Below are 7945 nucleotides of genomic sequence, written 5' to 3' on the forward strand. Positions count from 1 at the left end.
GAATAGTTAATGGAACATAGTCTAGCGGATAGAAAAACCGTGAAACTATTAGGTCATTTTTGAAATTACTTTGCTCTTATCTGAGAAAAAACGTTGAGCTATAACAACTTATAATATTTTAGCAATACGACATGCAAATTAAAATAACTTCAATTTTTCTTTGAAGACAGGATATCCATGTAGTTTGTTTTTCTGATAAAGTTCATGTGCAGATTTCAACTAGAATGCAGTTACAATTGTTTTGTCAGATATATTACTTTTTAAAGCAGCGTGTATAATGATTTTCAGGTTTATATTCGTTGTATCATCATTCTATCAGTTGCAGACGATTATCAAAATATTCTAGCATGTGCCAGACTTTGTCTAAGTGACTATACACCAATCAACTGTGGGATAGTCGATAGTGAACTCACATACACATAATGACTATTAATTCATTCATTCAACACTTCACCACACATTCGTTTCAACTCACTTGACAGTTCCTTCTCGTGTCACAAAACGCAGTTGAGTTTAGCATAGTCTCGAGTCTTTCCTCCATAGCGGACGGTTCGCGATTGGTTCTACACAAAGTAGATGTGAAGATTTTTTTCTACTAGAAGGAAATTTTGATGTAGTGCAATTTTTCTATCAGATTAGTCTTATTAAACGATGGAAAACGGAAGCGTTTATATGGCGAAGTGACAAGACAAGAATTAAGTTTCAATAATGTGGACTTCTGCAGCATGAATATGAGTGAAATTTTCAAGGCCCCTTTTCAAGATTGTGATTTTTTATACCTTCCATCGTAAAAAAAGATATGCTTTATGCATAGGCTTAAGCGTGTATCAAATGAAAACCAGAGGGGAGGATGAAATTTCCTGTTTCTGTCCTATATAGTTTAGCTCTATCATGGTGGGTACTAAAGTAATATATCCTGTTCCTGAAGGAAGAAAAGTGAAAGCTCTCCCTTGCGGAAGTGTTACTGTCCTCTCTCTTTGTATGGATGACCTGCACTTTCCTTTTTACCGGTGAGTCGTTCCATCGATCCTGACAAACCTTTTTCAATAGTTCTTAGTTGGTCATTTGTGCCGGTTCAGTCAAATCAAATCGGCTCGGTGATATAATCGGGCGATGATTGCAGAATTCCAGCACATCGCAAAGTTTCCACTTAATTTTCATTGTGAACATTTTTTCACTAGCAAGGTTCGATATTTTCCTGTTCCTGGTGAAAACAAAGACATTTGCCGAAGCATGCGTAGTCCATGCACCATGGGCTGTGAGGTAAAAATTGAATGAGAGTGAGAAGCCATGCACGAATCTCTGTGGCGAAAACCCGTTTGTCGTGCAAACGGCAAAATGCTTCCAGCAAAACCATACTGAATGAGAGTGAAACGAGAGGAGGGGCTGCGGTAGCCCCGGTGTCGAAGGAAGAGCCGACGAACGATGGTCGCTGGTTGAGGGAATCGATTTGTGTTTTCAGGAAAATTTCAAAGAAAGTCGAGAGCTTACTGTTACTGTTGATATAATTTTTGGATATAGTTATTTATTTTAGTTTAACATGTGAAAAGTAATGAAATGTTTTTTCAATCTGCACTGACTCCCAAATAACTCGACATAAGAAAAAATAACCTTTTCATTATTACACCAGTTAATTTAAGAAGTTGAAGATTGAAGTACATCAACAGCATTGTCTATTAATGTTGAATGTTGTCAGTTACAGCAGTTTGTATTAGCCATAATTGGAATAAAACTAGGATCTATCTATCCAGCAGAATTGTTCAAATGAAAATTTGACAAACAAATCTGGTATTAAAATAATGTAATTGTTAGACCACCACATTTCTGCTCCATGTTACTTTTTGCTCATATGTTGTTGACTACCAAACTTTAAAAAACAATTTGCTTGTGAATTCTCACTAGTTTGATTCTCTCAATCTTTGTCTGAAAGGAAACTGTTAATTTACAAACAAACTTTCAGTTCCCACATATAGTAATGAAAATTGAGATTTATTTTAACAGATTTGGACTGTTGGTCAGACACTAACGAATGACCTAACCATGCCTTGGTCCTGAAAAGAGAGTTTTCGTCTTATACAAACGTTATGATTTTCTCGAAACTTTATTACGTAAATTTCTGGGTCTGAATGTCTCATACATTTACTGTACCAGATCTATTTTGATTTTCTTTGTGTAAAACTGAATTAATTTGTCATTTTAGAATTCACATTGCGAAGGGATTGTTGTAACAATGAATGAAGATACGCCGGTACAGTTTGTTGTTATACAATAGACAATTATATTGAATGTAATAATAAACATAGTTTACGATGGATTTACGATTATATTTCAGTTATATCAAATGTACGCTTTACATGTTCGGTATGAAAATGGGGGGGGTGGGTACGCATCTGGAACATTTTCGGCGTCCGCATTACCGAAACCGGAAGCTTTCTGCTATGATTCATCAAATTCAAACGATACTACCTTAGAGGGTGTCTATCTCTCTCTCTCTCTCTCTCTCTCTCTCTCTCTCTCTGTGCTACCGATAGTGGATTAGACCTTGGAGGACGCGCATTTCAATAACGAAAACTTTTAAAATCCTCAACACAGCACACACTCACCCACTACTATATTCGAGCGTCGTAGTTGGTATAAAAATGATTTTGCTCCGCTTCGTCATGCCAATTCTGACTTTTAGGTCTATAGTGATGATAGCTCTCTTCTTCGGTACCACTTCCTCTGGCTTCAGCGTTGTCTGCTGCTCAGTGTGGCAAATCTGTATCGTACGATTCCAGTTTTTTAATAGCTTCTTCTGCCGGCTCCTCCTCTGCTACCACACAACTCTTCCGGCACAATTCATGTTTTACTATTTGGCTACTCGTCAGACGCTTTCTATGTCTTTACACATATACCTACAATTTGACTGGGATTTTTCTCCACACAGTTTCATTACAGACTGCGTTTTTTTTTCTCCTATACGGCAATTACCAGCGAAAAGTAATCGGAAAATCGGCATAAGAAAATTGTGCACAGAAAAAACGAGATAAAAGTAGGTTTGGAGGAAACAGGCAAAGTGGAAAAGTTGAAAAGTCATTCGGACCGGTCCAGACCCAGGCGGAGGTGGCTTTCCGCTGTTGGGTTCTTCATACTTAGACAGCTCTGCCTAGCTTTTCGATAGCGTGGCGAGAGGCACGAACGAAAAGGTGTACGCGCGTGCTCCGGTACCTATAGTGGTATCGACCAACTTGCCAGCCCAGTCTTGCATCGAGCGTCATTGAACTCCTCGTCACTTGCGTTATGTACTACTATCTTACCACCTTTTACGGCCGACCTGCTTGAACCTCATTCGTGCACTCCGCAATACTTGTTTTCCGTATTGTTACGTTCGCCGACATCGGCGTGGTTTTGGAACCGCCGGCTGGGTTCAGGACTGCCCCAACGCTGGCCCGATTCCGTCTGTGTGCTCCACTCAGCCGGTCGAATGCGGCAACACAGCGCGAAACGTGAATTCATAACGAACTCGTGTTGGAGAAACAGCTGATTGAGAGTTTTCTTTTACTTCCCTTTGGCGTTGTGCTGGGTTTGAGGAGCAGCCTATCATTTTTCTCTTCAATTATAATTTCTAGCCATTCGTTAACATTAAGCTAAAGCCAATAAAGTGTTTTATGATTAATTTTTAATTTAGTAGGGATTCAGTTTCGTTAACGAACGGGTTTGATATTAATTTTTAAAGAATAAAAGTTGTCTTGAAATAAAACGAATCGGAACCTGTCACACTATACCAGCTTTTCCAACAATACCCCATGCTTTCTATTCCTACGACGACCGAATGAAATAAATCGTTTCGACGTGACAGCCGTAAGCCGATAAACGAATGGAATCGGTCAATTGTTATTACGGGGCGAATGCTTGGGGAAGTAAATTATGTAACCGGCAGATATCACACTGGGTACGCATTTTTAGTCGTTGCCGCACACTGTCGATGAGTCTTCATTTAGGTACCAAAGTTTATCATACGTGTATGACATTTGCGCACATCGACACTGGAACACATTGCGCAAAGGTGTCAGATTGGACAAAAATTATAGTTGAATCGATACGAAATGATGAGTTTATCACTTCTGATTTTGGTAAAAATTGTTCACTATTCATTTCATGCTGTCAGTCGTTACAAAAGACGCGTTTGAAACGAGTCTACTCATTAGTGTATTTTCTCAATTTAATTTCGAGGTGAACAAATGTAGGTTTGGACATGAAAAAAGGACTTGTTAACAATCTCGCACTCGTATCTTTATATTCGGAAGGTGCTTCCTCATATAAACTTGCATATTTGTCAAAAACTGTCCAACAATAAATGTAAAATAAATTTCTTTTTCTAATATAAAATGAATACTTTACTTTATCTCTAAAACAAATGTTTTTATTTGTTTAAATAGCTTAAGTAGCATGAATTTTAGGGTCAGCAATAGGCTTATACTAGTTTTCAGTAAAATGTTATAAAAGAAGAAGTCCAGGAGAAATGTTATGCTATGTTATTGCATCTGGAGTAGAATTTAAAGGGATTCCAAGCGACCCAACGGTTCGCTGTCTGCAAACTTGCTTTGTCGATTTATTTTCGCAAGTCGCCATCGTCAATTCGCGTCATCGCCAGTCGTGTTGGCATGGCACCCTGCATACCCGAACCTCAACGGAACTGACAGCTTTCGACACGGTACGGCACATGCCCTAGAACCACCTGTACGGTAACGATTGTAAGCCATGAAACATGAACTACGGCTCGGTTTTCTTTGGTGGCTTGTGCGTATGTGTGCGTATGTAAAAAATAACGTATGCGATTGGCTGACTAACTGGCTCTAAGTTTTAACGCGACTGGACCTATTAAAGTGTAATAATTAATAATGACCATACAGAGCGTAGTGGAGCAAACCGGTGAAGCCGGTTGGCGTTACGACTCGAACGGTGTGGCCCCGCTCATCACCGGACGGCCCACAGTTCGCTGCTACTGTTGCTGTTATTGTTGCTGATGGAAAATTAACCAGCTGTGCGTGATGTACGGCTGTTTTCGCGGCCTCAGCAATCATCTTCCCTGCTACTCATAATAGTTGTCACGCTCGCAGTTTGTCTTCTGGAAGAAGTCGCTTTTTATTATACAGTTGCTTTTTCCACTAAAACGATTAGTCTGAAATAAATAAATTTATGATATTCATTATTGATTTATGAACTCAATGCACACTTGTTTCGTTTAAACAGTATATTTATGCCGTTTAGAAGCAATCATGACAATCTTTCATATAAATGATTTATTGAAACTTATTTGTGAATGATTTCCTTCTCTCTGAAATACAACTTGGGTTAGCAACTTCTAGCGTCCGAATCAAGAATGTAAATTTGTATGTAGAAGAAGAGATCGTCTAGCTATCGAAATCTTCAAATCTTTAACCATCTTGGGTGGTTTCGTGACCGCATGGCTACAGAGTCCGCTCTGGTGAGCGGGTAGTCGTCGGTTCGAATCTTAGTAGAATCCAGGTCATTCAATGTCAACGAACTTGTCAGGCTCCCCACTAACCTTTTACGTTGAATTCTACAAAACGTCGACAAATACCTCTTGATAAAAATAAGTTTCTTTTACAATAAAACTGGTCAGAGGAACACTTAGTTAAAACTCACCAGAGAGTTGAAATTGGCGATAACATTGGCCGGAGGTAGCGAGGCGGAGTAAAAAGCAAAGCCTTGGTGCTACATTCCGATTCGGAACTTAACCTTCTGTTTATTTATACACAGACTTCGCAGCCGACTATTTAGTGTACAGGACTATTGCGGGACTAGCGCTACGATCCTACTGACACCAACAGTCTCTCCCGAGCCGAGACTCGAATCTACGACGACTGGCTTGTTAGGCCAGCATCGTACCTCGATACCATCTGGGAGCGCCGCGAGCGAGGCGGAGTAGTAAGCGTAAAAAGGAAGGGTGTAAAAGTATATACACAAGCACGAATAATAATAATCATGTCACTTACTCTCAATAGTGCTAATGCTAATATTAGAAGTGCGGAATACAGCAAACACCCGGGTGATATCACAAAAGATTAATGTTCCTGATCACAGTGATAAGCCCATGCAGGGATAATAGTAATTACTTGCTGTTTTATACAAAAAGCAGCATTTAGATTGTGTCTCTCATATTGAAAATGGAAAACAGGTTGAAACTGTATATACGGTCTTGAAAGTTGCGTTCGACAAAATTGACCAATGCATGCAACACGGCGAACTTCCGAGAAAGGGTGGCTCCGAAAGCCTGCTTCAATGGCTGCAATGATACCTTTGTGACAGAAGTCCAAGCGTAAAACTTGGATCCTACACATCCCGACGGCTTACAAACACACCCGGTGCTCTCTAAGGGAGTAACCTTGGATCACTTCTCTTTGTATTATATTTTAGGGGTTATATCTATTTTTAGGTTTAAAAAAATCGAAAAATTTTTATTCCATTATCTTCAAGTATATTTTCTTGAGAACATTTTCACAAATCTTCATAAAGATCTGAGCAATAGGGAGAAAGTTAACGCGATTTGAAGCGCGCCTCGACACGGCCGCATTAGCTTAACTTGTAACTTTGTACGCTTTTATCTCGGAATGGTGTTTCCCAAAAAATGACTGCCGTGTTTAGGATTGCGGTTAAACTACTGAACCGATATTCTTCCTCCTTTTTTTTAAATGTTTGTTATTGAATTCCCTGGCCGTTGAACGATCGTTTTTTGATACACAGGTTTAACTTTTTCGAAAAAAAAATTAATGCAATTTTTAGCGCTCAATACATGTTTTTTGGGAAACACGTTCCCGTTTGAACTGAAAACAAAATACTTATGAAAATGATCGTTCAAATACCCGGCACACTTCTAAATCAATGAAAATATATGAGTTTTTTTTTATTTTAGTTAATCTACTGGGTCCCAATCGTAAACACCGCAAACCTCTGCAAAAAAAAAAAAAACAGCTTTTCGGGGAAGCTGCCATTACTCCGCAAATAATTGGTATTTCTTATGAACAAATGTGTTTTTTTGTTATTGAGTAACAAAATTTTGAGACAGTTACTACTTAGATACAATAAATAAGGTGCTACAAGCTCAAAAAATTCCAAACTTTGCTCTTTTTTTTTCTAACAAAAAGGTATATAACACCTTAAGAAAGTCGCAGCCCGTTGTAAGCTGTACTATACTGATGATTTGAAGATTTTACTGAAGGAAGGTTACTGAAGAATTATCCGACTGTCTGCCTGAATTGCTAAATATAGCATGAATAAATGGGCCGTTATTTCGGTTCATCGTGGTAGCAATGCTATGAATATTATCTAGACATTTGGCTGTACACCTCTAGCTCGTATCAACGAAATTAATGACCTTGGTATACTGTTTGACGAAAAATTTACTTTTGGGTTACATCGAACTAATATTGCCGTTAACTGGGATTTCTGATGAAAGTATCAAAAGATTTCACTGATGTACATTGTTGTACTTTGCATTAGTATGATCCTTTGTGGAATCGTCAGATATAGTGTGGGTGCCATATCAAACTACTCGGATTGACAGGATTGAAAAGCTGCATTGTGTAGATTTCCTTAGACGGCCGGGTTGTGAATCTTTCTTCATATGAAACCCGTTGGAATCTATTGGGAATTGCGTCCCTTGAAAAATAACAAATAACGATGCTGTTATGTGACGTCATAACGATTTGCAGACACTCTATTTAAGGTGGAAGTGTGCTGAAGCTCCATATGGCCGATTTCGAGTCATCACGTGGTCGACTTCGAATTTTAAAAGGCATATCACTCGGAAATAGGTAATGCGTCACCTGTGAAAATATATCCGCATGCTTGTTATGGTGATGAAAACACAAGATAGTGTTTTCATAAGTAACGCATTACCTATTTCTGGGTCTTGTGCCATTAAAAATATGTAGTCGGTGGG

The sequence above is a fragment of the Wyeomyia smithii genome, chromosome 3 (assembly GCF_029784165.1).
Source record: "Wyeomyia smithii strain HCP4-BCI-WySm-NY-G18 chromosome 3, ASM2978416v1, whole genome shotgun sequence".
NCBI lineage: Eukaryota > Metazoa > Arthropoda > Insecta > Diptera > Culicidae > Wyeomyia > Wyeomyia smithii.